At 40.0% G+C, this 14,389-nt stretch overlaps 1 non-coding gene across 1 annotated transcript; it reads right to left on the reverse strand.

Moving 5' to 3' along the window:
* Positions 1 to 2,766: 2,766 nt before the first annotated feature.
* On the reverse strand, positions 2,767 to 2,873 carry LOC144303694 (U6 spliceosomal RNA). The gene has a single exon (XR_013370673.1). It is a non-coding gene; the product is annotated as a U6 spliceosomal RNA (small nuclear RNA).
* Positions 2,874 to 14,389: the final 11,516 nt, after the last annotated feature.

The raw sequence follows: 14,389 nt of genomic DNA on the forward strand, positions 1-14,389 counted from the left end.
AAAAGACGGTCTTAAACGGTAGCCTAAATGCCAACATTATGGGACTGCACTTCGTCAAGTCACAGGATACCTGTTCGATGGATTATTCTTCTACCATTAAACGGAGCTTATAAGTGAGGTTTTAATGACACTTTTTTGATTTATTATTATTATTATTTTTTAATGCCCACGATGCATGAAGACTAGCCGGGCTGGCTCCGGTTTGCCTCCGAGAAACAGAATTTCCCACAGGTGCAGAAACACCGCCTCTAGACACACCCCCTCCCCCGCACGCCACGCCCCCCCCCCCTTGTATTTTAAATATATCAAACGTTAAATGGTACCTCTGCCCCACAGACACATGTATTAGTCAAGGTTTGTGCCGCAGAACACAAGCCACTCCGCGTCTTCTGGGTCCCGGGTGCGACCCCGCAGCAGCGCCCGCGGGGGCTGGAGCAGAGGAGGGAGCCGCGCGGGGAAGTCGCCGCCGGGGCTCGGGGGGCGCAGGCGCGCTCAGCCCGAAGCCGGGCAGCCTCGGCGACTGTCGCGGCCGCCACCGCCTCTGCAGGACCACCGAGCCCCTCGCCCGTCTCTACCTTCCAAATCCCCCCCCCCTCCAATTCCTCTCCTGCAAACTCCCAACCTCCAGGTGCGGGGCATTCTGGGAAATGTAGTTCGCGGCTGCTCTGCATTGCGGAAAAGGGGTGGACAGGATGCGAGGTGCTCCGGGAGCCTCTCCAGCATCACCCTCCCTCCTACTCACCTGTCCGAGCCCCGCGACTAGTCAGGAGGCCACAGGTGTTAGGGTCCAACAGAAAGATACTCCGGATTAGGGGTGACAGAGGTGGTTGGTAGCACACATTTTATTATTAAAATAGCTCATTTTTTTTTGCACGTGTGAGGCACTTCCAGCTTATTTTATTACAATTTTGCAAAGCAGAACACAGCATGGAGCTGTAGGACTCTTTTTTTTTTTTTTATGGAGCTGTATGATTTAAGCCAATTTATAGATCCTTTTTAGAAAGATTGGAAAATATTAATAAAACTACTCAAAAACCTGTTGGAACCCCTCATACACTGGTACCAATGTATAATGCTGCGGCCACTGGGGAAAACAGGCAGGCAGAGCCTCCAAAAAGTTAAGCGTGTTACTTAAAAATTTCAAAAATTAATAATAAAAAAAAATAAAGAGGTACCTGGCTGGTTCAGTCCATAGAGCACATGACTCCTGATCTCAGGGTTGTGGTTCGAGTCCCACTTTGGCTATAGCAATTGCTTAAAATTAAAAATTTAAAAAAAATCTTTAAAAGTCAATCATAGAGGGACTGTATAACCCAGCAATTACCCTCCTAGGTATATATCCAAGAAAGGTATGCTCGCACAAAAACTTGTCCACTAACGTTCACGGCAGCATTATTCTTACAAGTCACAAATGGAAACAATACAAATATCCACCAACAAACCAATGAATAAGCAAATGTGATATATCCACACAATGGAATATTATTTGGCCATGAAAAGAAGTAAAACCTGGTACATGTTACAACAATTGGAAATACTATGCTAAATAGCAGACACAAAGGCCACATACTTTATTATTTCATTCATATAAAATGTCCACAACAGGCAAATGTATAGAGATAGAAAATAGATCTGGGGCAGAGGAGAAACAGGGACTGGGGAATGATTGCTGGCAGTAATTGTTAGTAATTGCTAATACCAGGTTTCTTGTGGGAGTGACAAAGAATGTTCCAGAATTAGAAGTGGTGATGGCTATATGACTCTGAACACACAAAAAATCATTGAACTTTTAAAACTTGTGGTAAAATATACATAAAATTTAACATTTTAAGAATATTTAATTGTGTGTTTCAGTAGCATTAAATACATTTACATTGTTGAGCAACCATCACTACCATCCGTTTCCAGAATTGTTTTCATTTTGCAAAACCAAAACTCCATATCCCATTAAATAGTAACTCTCCATTCCCTGCTCTCCTAGGAATGAATTTGACTTCTCTAGGCTCCTCATGAAAATGGACTCATACTGTCTTCATCTTTTCGTGACTGGTTTATTTCACTGAGCACAATATCCTCAAGTTTCATCCATGCTGGAACATGTGCAAAATTTCCTTCTTTTTCCAGGCAAGATTATATTTTATTATACATATATTATGTATAATATACATAACATTGTATATATATCACATGATATTTATACATTCATCTGTTGACAAACATTTAGGTTTCTTCCATTTTTTTGGCTATTGTGAATTATGCTGCTATGAACATGGGTGTTCAAATACCCTTTTTTTTTTTTTTTTTTTTTTTTTTTTTTGAGACTTCGCTTTCAATTCTTTGGGGTATATACCTAAGAATGGAATTGCTGGGTCACATGGAAATTTTATTTTGAATTTTTGAGAAACTGCCATGCTGTTTCCCATAGTAGCTATCCCATTTTTCATCCCCACCAGCAATACACAAGGATCCTAGTTTTTCCACATCCTCATCTACATTTGTTATTTTCTGTTTAAATTATTTTTCTTATGATAGACATCTCTTTAATTTAATTAAATTAATTTATTTGACAGAGAGCACAAGCAAGGGGAGTGGCGGGCAGAGGGAGAGGGAGAAGCAGATCACTGATCAGGGAGCCTGATACAGGGCCTGATCCCAGAACTGTGGGGTCATAGCCTGAGCCAAGGGTAGATGCTTAACTGACTAAGCCACCCAGGTGCCCCTTATGATAGCCATCTTAATGTTTGTGAAATGGTATCTCATTGTGGATTTTTTTTTTTACACCTCATGAATTTGCATGTGTTCCTTGTGCAGAGGCCATACTAATCTTTTCTGTATTGTTCCAATTTCAGTGTATATGCTGCTGAAGTGAGCACTCAATGTGGTTTCAATTTGCATTTTGAATTATTCACTCTTAAAGGGCGAATTATATGGTACGTGAATTATATCTCAATTTTAAAAACTATTCATTGAGAGATCCTTGTGCACTGAGTACACCTGATGTCCAGACCTTGGTTTCTAAGCATCTTTCATCACAAAAAAAAAAAAAAAAAAAAAAGCCAATTTGGGGTGGAGAAAGTTGCAAGGTGAGCCTGGGACATTTCATTGTACCAGAAAGCAAGGAAATGCTCAATGATGGGGTGTGTCTAAAGGACACTGGCCAAATTTGGGACAACTTGAGCATCAAAATTAGTAATGACTATACTTGTAAAATATTGTATAAATAACAATTCATGAATTCATGGTAATAAAAAGGAGAGAAAGTGGTGATTCTTTACAGAAGAGTGTTAGCTAATAAATGTAAAAGGAACTAGAGAATTTAGAAATCACCATTTTGCAATTCCTAATGAAATAATTGGTTCAAGCAAGGATTTGGTAATAGATGCTACAACGATTAAGTGAACAATTATTACGAACTGGTATCATCTCCTGTATTACTTTTAATTGCAAATGGAAACGTATGCCTTTGCAATGGAGAAATCTGGCAAGTCCTACTTTTTAAAAATTAATTAATTACTTAGAGTAATCTCTGCACCCAGCGTGGAGCTCAGACTCACAACCCCGAGATCAAGAGTCGCTTGCCCCACCGACTGAGCCAGCCAGGAGTCCCTGGCAATTACTACTTTAAACATGTGATTAGTTCAACATCATGAATCATAGAAAAACCTGACTTATGTGCTTTCTAATATGATGCAATAGTAAGTACACAATGAATCTTACTAAAAATGTGTGGCCTGAATGTAATCAACCTTCTCTAGACCCCCTCTTCATTTTCTGGGGATTCAGGGGCTAGTGGGACAAGTTAAAGGGCACCATGTAGAATATTCTACAAGGTACTTGACCGCAAATCTTCAAAAAGTCAAGGCCACAGGAAAGGGGAAAGAAACAACAGCAAGGGACTGCTGTAGATTAAAAGACACTTAAGAAACCTCATTAAATAATAGCAAAGAGAACAAAACATCACACCTGTTCAGTAAGGGTCTACTGCTGGCTGCACGTAGATTTCGGAAATGGGTGCTAACATTATGCAGGCACATTATTTATCATGCTTTAGTAATAAAACTAAAATATTTATTTTTAAAACTTGTTAATGAATGGAAAGTTTTATTGCAATTCTCTATCGTATTCTCCCCCTATGGGAAAAGAAATCATAATCACAGAAATGGCTGTCCTTGAAAGCATATAATATAGCACGCACTTCAAGAATTTTGTATGATTTATCACTAAATCACAGATTCAGCCTGGAAGAAAATAGAAATGTATGGAACAATTTTTCATTTCACTGGGCATGCAAACCCCTTCCACCTGTTAATGTCATTAGCTGCAGGATGGGCCACTCCATAACATAATATTTCTAGACAAATGAAGCTTCTAAAATAGCACTGCCCAAAGAAATATAATGTGAGCCACAAATGTAAACCCATATATAATTTTACATTTTTAATAGTTTTTAAAAAAGTAAAAATAATTTTAATAATATATTGCATTTAAAACAATACATCCGGGCAGCCCCAGTGGCACAGCGGTTTGGCGCCGCCTGCAGCCCAGGGCGTGATCCTGGAGATCCGGGATCGAGTCCCACATCGGGCTCCCTGCATGGAGCCTGCTTCTCCCTCTGCCTGTGTCTCTGCCTCTCTCTCTCTCTCTCTCTCTCTCTCTCTGTCGCTCATGAATAAATAAATAAAATCTTTTTTAAAAAAATAAATAAAACAATACATCCAAAACATCACTTTCATAAGTCATCAATATAAAAGTCATAAAAGACATTTTACATTCTTTTATTGTACTGTTTTTGAAGTCTGGTACATAATTTATACTTCTAGCTCATTTCAATTTGGACTGGCCACACTGCATATACTTAACCAGTGGCTTACATGTGGGACAGTGCAGGTCTAAAGTAATAAATACTGAATTATTGAATCTAAATAGAATTGGTTTTAAGTGCTACAGACAATGGGACACCTGGGTGGCTCAGTGGTTGAACTTCTGTCTTGGGCTCAGGTCATGATCCCTGGGTCCTGGGATCAAGTCCTGCATCAGGCTCCCTGCCTGCTTCTCTCTCTGCCTGTGTCTCCACCTCTCTCTCTGTGTCTCTCATGGATAAATAAATAACACCTTAAAAAAAAAAGATTTAAGTGCTACAGATGACTGGTATCAAATACAAAATTTTCAAAAATGAACTTTCCTAATACATACATTTGCTTTGGCACTAGATTTTTTTCTTCCCCCAGGGGCCAACAACATAAGCTGAAAAAATATTATTTACCTACCACATGACCAACATCTTTGCATTTAGGGTAAAAAAGTGGCAATAACAGTTGAGGTGAAAAGACCTCCAGTTTTTACACATATACGTTCAAAATCATTAAACACTAAGCCAGCTTATAACGCAGTTTGCCATGAGTGTCTGGATGCAAGGGAGATAAATGTCCCAAATTCTCCCTTCAGAGCAGCCTTGGCTTTCTTCCTTTTAGATTCCCAGCCCCAGGCCCTAAGGCACCAGCAGGTGGGCTGATAGGGGCTCTCTCTTTTTCTCTGCCCTGCCTCACGGACACCACCAGATCCGTGCTTTGCCACATCCCTGCCTCACTGACCTGTAGGTGCAGCAACGCCACCTCCTTGTGTCTCAACCATCCTGGAGGGAAGGCTGCTATTATCTGCCTTCCCAGCGTCTCAGGCTCGCCCCGATGGTCCCCTTTCCATCCAGTCGTTTCCCGCAGGTAAGACCCCCTGCCCTCGGTCCATCTGGGGAGCTAAGTGCTAGCCGCCCTTCCCTGCCTGCTGTAAATGTCACATCTCTAAGGAAGCTTGCTGTCCTGGCAGTCAGCCAGCTACTCTCACCCTTTGTGCCCAGACTGAGTCGCTTGTCCACTGTCGTTCACCTAGCTGGTGGTTGTCCCCAGGTGTATCTTACCTTGCTTGTGAGCCTGCAGGGGCGAGATCATGGTGTTCTGCGGACTGCGGCCTCCTGCCCGCCTCGGCTGCTGGGGCTGCCGTGGGCACTCGGGCATAGAACCACCTCCCCAAGTCTTTGCCACAGCGTGCAGATGCCTGCAAAGTCCAAAGACGTGCATAATTCTTGCTTAAGAATTGAAATCTCAATTCAACTTAAGAAAAGTATGCGTGGCACTCATGGTGACTTTGGCACAGAGCAAAGATCAGGGCCGTGGAAGACATTGGCCTTTTGGGAGATTCTCAGCTTCACCCTGTTCTGTGTCCACGCCTGGTGCCATGTGACTCTGCAGCTCCACACCATCATTTCCCCAGCCTTGAATCTGGGCTGGCCACACCACTTGCTCTGGCCATTTGCATGAGTCACCTGTGTGGCTCAGTGGTTGAGTGTCTGCCTTTGGCTCAAGTCATGATCCCCGGATCCTGGGATCGAGTCCCACTTTGAGTCCTGCTTCTCCCTCTGTCTCTGCCTCTCTCTCTGTGTCTCCCATAAATAAATAAAATCTTAAAAATAAATGAATGAGACAGAAGAGACAAAAGGGTCAGTGAGGACCCTAGGCCACCAAGTAAACATGATCAGTGTGGACAGTGGGAGGAGAGGAGAGTCGGCTGTCTGGGCCCCCATAAGCCGGTCTGGCTCTGCTAGTAACCCAGCAGGATCCCTAGGGTGAGGCCCTTTACCTCCTGGGTCTTGGTTTCCTCCTCTACAAAATGAAGAGATTCAACCAGGATAATGCTGAAGAGTCTTCTAGATCTTTATCATTTCACGTGCATGAGAACTATTTCCACATATGTATTATGTACAGGCGTTCTCACGGAACTAGTACCAGCCACTGGGGAAACCGAGAGTATCCCATACGTGGAGCAGAGAATCGAGATGTGTTTACACAGGCTTAGCAATCACTGAAATCTTAAACCATCTTTGAAAGTAGTCTCTAAAATTAGTCACTACTATGTGCCAAGTGCTTTCATGTACCATTGTCTCGTCTCATTCTCCCAAACGAGCAAGATGGATATCAATTTCTTGTGACTTCCGGGGAAACATCACCGCATAGGTTAAACAATCACCTGGGGTCGGGCAGTTAGTGGATGGCGGGTGGTGCCCAGATTTAGATCCTGGTCCGACCCAGAGTCCATGCCCTGCCTGCCAGGCTGCACTGCCTTGAGACACAGAAGCTAATGTAACTGACTCCATGCATTTTGTTGTGAAGACAATCTAGTAAAACACTTTTTTCTTAACCGCACTTAAAGATTTATTTATTTATTTATTTATTTATTTATTTATTTATTTATTTTTGAGAGATGGAGAGTGTGTGCACACCTGCGTGAGCATGGGAGGGTGGGGAGCAGAGGGAGAGGGAGAGAGAACCCCGAGCTGACTGTCAGCTCAGGGCAAAGCCTAACCCTGGACTGGATCCCATGACCCTGACTGAGATCAGGACCTGAACCAAAATCAAGAGTGGGATGCTTAACACACTGAGCCACCCAGGTGCCCCCAATCTAGTAAGACTTTTAAAACTGGTAATTTTTAAAAAAATATATATATATACTTTCATCCTTTCCGCTCAGTGTTTATGCCTAGGTGCAAATCCACAGTTAAGCCTTTCCCCTTAACCTCCACTTCTCTGGGGCAGTTCCCCTGGTCAGAGCTTCCCATGGTTAGGGACTCACATTTCCCGGAACATCATTCACATTTAGAACATGGATGTTATGCACTAATGAGATTATATTTCTGCTTATAAGGTGCACTGACAAGAATGGAGGAAAAGCTATTTTTCTTACAATTTTAAACTTGTGGCCCTTTACTGGACACCAGTGCTGACAGTGCATTGTTCATTTATAGCCTTATAATTCTTCTAGGTATCTAATATGTCACAAAAGTAAACAATTGCACATTTCGTATTTTTAGGAAGGTCACGTTCATTATGTATAAACATTTAAAATATGCTCTAAGTGTTGGAACTCTAGTTTGAAACTTCCATATTTTATAACACAGACTTGATAAAAGAAGAAAGGGGCTGTCTACTAAGAAACACCAGTTTCCAGTCACCTGTGAGCCCTTCAGGGTACAGAGAACACTAATCTGATAGGATGGCTGGTTTCATGTTCTTTCTAGAGAGGAACAGAATATACAAACCTAATTTCCTCTAGCACCTAAGTAGGCAATGATTCTGGAAGGCTGGTGGTCTACACACAGTCCAATCCTCCCACTCCGCTGAAATCATAAAGGGAACCACTGACTTCCCAACTCAAAGGAACACTTAGCAGAAAGCCAAAACAAAAAACTAAAGGTCTGCTTCTAGCTAGGTCAGAGTAGGTGGTATCAGATTTATCCTCCTGCTGAGAACCACTATGAAAACTAGATTTTAAAAAGCTGCTTTTTTGACTGCAGCGGAGAGTAAGCTAGGATTTAAAGGACCAAAATCCTAAAGCCAAAGGAATCGTGCTGATGGTGATCTATATTTTCAGTAACTTGCTCCCTCGTTGCAGTTTTCAGTTCATGGTCCAGGCAACAGAAGCTCCTGCTTCCCAGAAGCAGGAGCAGAGAAGGGGCAGCCAGTTTCCTGGGCTACGGAGGCAAACACTGGAGTTGAGGAGTGAAGATTCCAGAAAAAAAGTCAAATACAAAGTGAGCCTCAAATTCTCTTTATAATCCCCTCCCAAGACATCTGTTGACACCCTAAGTTGAACCTATGCGCTTCCAAGAATAATGAACAGAAAGTTGCTAATGGGCTAAAAAGCTAAGCACAGATATTGGCAATCTCTTGTTTATGTGGAGACAAATATGAGAATTTAAAATCCACCAAGATGGGGTGCCTGGGTGGCTCAGTGGTTGAGTATCTGCCTTGGGCTCAGGGCGTGATCCTGGGGTCCTGGGATCGAGGCCCACATCAGGTTCCCTGCAGGGAGCCTGCTTCTCCCTCTGCCTGTGTCTCTGCCTCTCTCTGTGTCTCTCATAAATAAATAAATAAATAAATAAATAAATAAATAAATAAATAAATAGATAAATAAATAAATCTTTAAAATAAACACATAAATAAATAGAAAGTGTGATGAGGATCAGTATATTATACAGTTTAAAATTGCTTCCCCATAAATATTAACTGCAAAGGACAAAGAGCAACTTTTTTTTACCTACGGTATGATTCCACTTACACGACTTACAGAAAGGGTGAGACTGCGGAGTGGAGCACAGATCAGTGGTTGCCAAGTGTTAGAAGGAGAGGGAGAGCTTGACCAAGAAGGGACAGCACAAAGCGGTGTTTTCTGGTGTGACAGGATTGTTCTGCATCTAGTCTAGGGTGATGGTTACATGATTCTATGTACCTGTCAAAACTCACAGAACCGTGCGCCAAGAAGAGGTGAATTCTACTGGACGCAACTTTTAAATTTAAATTTTCTGTAATTTAAACAATTTCAAAAGGAGTAACTTTACAGTGGAAAAGCCTGAGAGACGACACTTTAATCAACCAAAGTGAAAATCATCAATAATGGGGCCAACGGAAACCCTGTGATACCTAAGAAGATTCAAGAAGAACACAATGTCACTTGTGATATTCCTGCCAAAGATGCATAACCAGATATAGACCCTGTACGCATTTTGTTAGAGTCGTATCTAGGTATTTTATTTGTTCTTGAGTGATTGTAAGTGGTACCGAGTTTTAAATTTTGTCTTGCACGTTTGTTGCTAGCATATCAAAATACGATTGATTTTGGGGTGTTGATTTTGTATCCTGGAACCTTGCCCAAGGTGCTGCCTCTTGGCTTTTCCTTGAATGTTAGAATTTCTTATCCATACTGGGGTTTTCCCCCCAGAGTACTAGATTATTTTATTGTCAGTGGCCCTGCTTCTGAGTACAATGTTCTTACTGTAGCTTTGTTGCTGTTGTTGATGCTAATGACTTTTTGTTTTATTGGGGTGAGAACATTTAACCTAAGACTTACTCTCTTAACAAATGTTTAAGAGTATTATGCAGTATTGTCATAGGCATGATATTATACGGCAGATTTCTAGAATTTATTCATCTTGCTTAACTGAAACTTCATGTCTGTTGAGTAAGAGCTCCCCTTTCCCCTCCTCCCAGCCCCTGGGACCCACCATTCAGCTTTCTGTTCGTATTAGTTGACTTTAGATTCTTCAGATGAGTGGAATCAGGCAGTATTTGTCCTTCCATGGCTTGACTTATCTCAGTCTAGTGTTCTCCAAATTTGTTTATATTGTCATGTACGGCAGGATTTCTTTCTTTTTTAAGGCTGAATAATATTCCATTACACATACATACCACATTTTCTCCATTCAACTGTTAATGGACATTAGGCTGTTCTCATATCTCAGCTATTGTGAATAATGCCTTCAGGATGGAATCTCTGCAAATATCTCTTCAAGATCCTGATTTCAGGGGCACCTGGGTGGTTCAGTCAGTTAAGTGCCTGCCTTTTGCTTAGATCATAATCCCAGGGTCCTGGGAATCCCTGCTCAGTGGGGAGTCTTCTTCTCCCTCTCCTTCTCTGTGCTCACTCTCTCTCTATCAAATAAGTAAATAAATAAATGTTTTTTTTAAAAAGATCCTTATTTCAGTTCTTTTGGATAAATACCCAGAAGGGGATTACTAGACCTAATGGTAGTTCTATTTTTAATTTTTTGAGGAACCTCCATACTGTTTTCCACAGTGGCTGCATCATTTTACATGCCAACAACAGTGTATAAAGGTTCCAATTTCTTCACATCCTCACCAATATTTGTTATCTTTTGTTTTGGAGGTTGTGTGTGTGTGTGTGTGTGTGTGTGGTGATAATAGCCATTCTAATAGGTGCGAAGGGATCTCTTGTTTTGATTTTCATTTCCCTCATTATTAATGATGTAGGTCACCTTTTCATATACCTTTAGACTTTTGTATGTCTTCTTTGTATCTATAGCATTAAAAAAATATTTTATTTATTTATTTGAGAGACAGAGTGAGAGAGATAGCCAGAGAGAGCATGAGGGAAGGGGCCGAGGGAGAGGAAGAAGCAGACTCCCAGCTGAGCAGGGAGCCTGATGTGGGGCTCGATCCCAGAACCCTAAGATCATGACCTGAGCTGAAGGCAGATACTTAACCTACTGAACCACCCAGGCCCCCCTCTACAGTGTTTTTGAAGGTATTTCTTTCATAGATTTTTCAAACTTATCACAGCTCACTAGTGCTATGGACTGAATTGTGTTCCTCCCAAATTCATATGTTGGAGCACTAACTCCCAATATAACTATATTTTTGACATAGGCTATGTAGGAGGTAATTAAAGCTAAATGAGGTCATAGGGGGCCTAATTGGATAGGACTGGTGGTCCTATAAAGAAGAAGAAGTGAGATCTCCCTATTTTTCCACACAAGCACAAATAAGAGGTCAAGAGAGCACACAGCAAGGTAGGCCATCTACAAGTTAGGAAGAGAGCTCTCACAAGGAACTGAATCAACTGGAACCCTGATCTCAGTCTCCTAGCCTCCAGAACTGTGGGAAAATAAATTTCTATTGTTTAAACAGAGTCCATGGTGTTTTGTTATGGCAGCCCAAGCAGACTAAGACAACCGGTATCAACATTTTACCGTTCTGAGTGAAATGTAGAAACATTTAGGTCTCTCTACCTTCCTCCATATAATTGTCTTAAATATTTACTCACAGGCTTTGAGAACCATACCATACAGCATTTTAATTTTTTCTTCAACCATCAAACATAATTTTAAAAACTCAAAAGAAGGAAAATCTTTTATACTTACCCACATTTTAATTTTTTGTTGTTGTTATTTTTTCTTCATTCCTAATGTTTCAAGTTTGCTTCTTTTAACATTTCCTTTTTGTTGAAGAATTTTATCCACTATCTTAGGGTCAGTCTCTGGTAACAAATTCTTTTAGTCTTCCTGCATCTGAGAATGTCTTGATTACCACTTCATTACTGAAGGATATTTTGGTATTTTCTCATGATTACATTTAGGTTATGCATCTAGAATTTCTAGAATTTCTGATGCTTAAAAAAAAGTTCCCATTTTCCCCTCCAATTCCCTATCTGCTCACCCATTTGCCCATATTTTCCTGTAGGTTCTCTATCATATTTATTACAGCAATTTTAAGGTCCTTTTCAGCTAATTCTAACATGAGTCACTTGTGGATCTGCTTCTACTGACCTATTAATTACAAGTCATATTCTTTGCTTCTTTGCAAATGTAATAATTTTTTTATTGCATATTGGGCATTGGGAATATGTTGTAAAAACTCTGGGTTGAGTGATCTTCTTGTAAAGAGTATTGTATTCCACCTTGATTCTTGGAGGATTTTTGGTCTTTGTTGGAGAAGCTATATTCAATTTGGTCCTTGGTCCTCAGATGTGGTCTTTACCCATAAAGTGTGGCCCTCCTGGATTGTCAGTGGGAAGTCCAAGCTATTTACCAAACTCCTCTATTTTGGTTGGACTTAAATCCCAAACTTGAACTCATGAGTCCTGGACAGCTGCTAAAATCTCAGCTCAGTTCTTTAGCTTCCTTCGTTTTGCTGGGTTTCTTCCATGCATACATAATTTAGGAATCAGTCAGGATTTAAGGGAAATTTCTATGGAAATTTTGTATCTCCTTCTTTCACGGCCTTTTTCTTTCTGGGATTCTCCCCTACGCACCCCCATTTCCAATACGTCTGGATCACTCCTAAAACTCTGACTCTGTCTCTTCGGCCTAGTAAGACTGTTACTCTCTGCTTGAGCTCTATTTCCCCAGGCCCTGCAGTAAACTATGAAGTGCCATCAGGGGAAAATCCAATTCAGTGTGGACCTCACACAGTCAGCTTCCTTTCTTCAAGGATAATATCCTTTCTATTTCTCCCCACTTTGGGTTGCTCTCCAGTGCCTTCACAGAGTTGTTTTTTCTGTTTTGTCCAGGATTTATAATTCTTATCGGCAAGAGGGTTAATCTAATACAGGCTGCTACTCTGTTACACCAACTGGAACTGAATATGTTTTGATTCAAGAATATTTAGAATTAACTATGAAAATGAAGAACAAGCAGTGTTAATACTTATGTCTTAATGAATTTGTTTGGCCCTTCAGGAGTTTGTACTGTTTAATAGAATTTAGCATGCTAGGTTTGCAATTCTCACTTATAATGTGTAATTGAATAATTGGTTTAAACGTGTCATATAATGTTTAAATCTGACTTATTTTATAAACAGTATGGGAACAATTAAAGGTATGTTAGCCTCATCATGTTTATGTTTAATTGACTGAATTTACAAATATTACTTAGATACTTCGGAGAGATTTCTCTGTAAATCAGATATTGAAATACTTAAAAAGGAAGCTGACTATATTAAATTTCAAATTTTAATTTGAAATAATTAAAGCATTTAATTAAATTTGTAAGTGGAGCCAAAATTCATAAAACTCCTTATTAATAGTTATTAAATTTTCTACATTTATAAGGAAAATAAGAGAATGATTAACATTGTGAACTGAACCAGAATTTTGTATTTGTAACTTTAATAAATTGAACAATTAATTTAAAAAAATATTCTGAGGATTTACTGACATAGACCCCCAGGTACACACGGGTTTGGATTCTACAATACTCGGTTAAAACTGCTCCAGATCACAATTTATTTAATGTTCGTCATTCTCAATTTCTTAATCTGTAAATGGGGATAGTTACCTCCCTAAAAGTATGTGTTTCAATAAATAGTAAAGTTCATGATGCAAATAATGATAATTAATGATAACTTATTTTCAGAGGAGAATAATAGAATAAAGTGTATAGTGTGATTCCAGTTTTTGGTTAAAAAAAAGGTATGCAAACATAGGTATTAAAAAAAACTCAGGAGGCTATGTATTTGACTTTAATTTTTATATATAATTTTTTATCATTTCTAATTTTTCCACCATGTAAATATATTCTATTAGGATATTTATTTGTGTGTGTGTATATTCATATATAAAACTTTTAGCTAATTTTGTGAGGTGGGATTATGAATAATTTTTACTACTTGTTTCTTAATTTTATTTATTTTCTATGTTGAACAGGTGTAATATATAATAAGAACAAACATATACCTGAACTTTCTAAAGTTAAGAAAAAGACATCCATCTTTCCTTGGTTTTAATCTTTCATGAAGAGCCTATCACAAGGATTCAGGGAGATAGAAAGAAGTCATGCTCTGTATAATCCATCAGCACAGCCATTAAGTTATTCAGAAATCCTTCTTTAGCATACTGGCTTTGAGATTGGGTGCAGGCTGATTTCCATCCATCCATATTTCATTCCTGCCAGTAAATGTGGTCTTGCATCATAGTGTAATGGAGGTACGTGCCTTTGCCTGCCCTGATCTGCTACTAGAGTTTGTGTCTGGGGAGAACACTGTATCCTTTCCTTTTTCCTTTTGCCAACCCATTTCACTCTTCATGCTCTCTTAAAGTGCTTAAAGAC

The sequence above is a fragment of the Canis aureus genome, chromosome 32, assembly GCF_053574225.1.
Source record: "Canis aureus isolate CA01 chromosome 32, VMU_Caureus_v.1.0, whole genome shotgun sequence".
Lineage (NCBI taxonomy): Eukaryota > Metazoa > Chordata > Mammalia > Carnivora > Canidae > Canis > Canis aureus.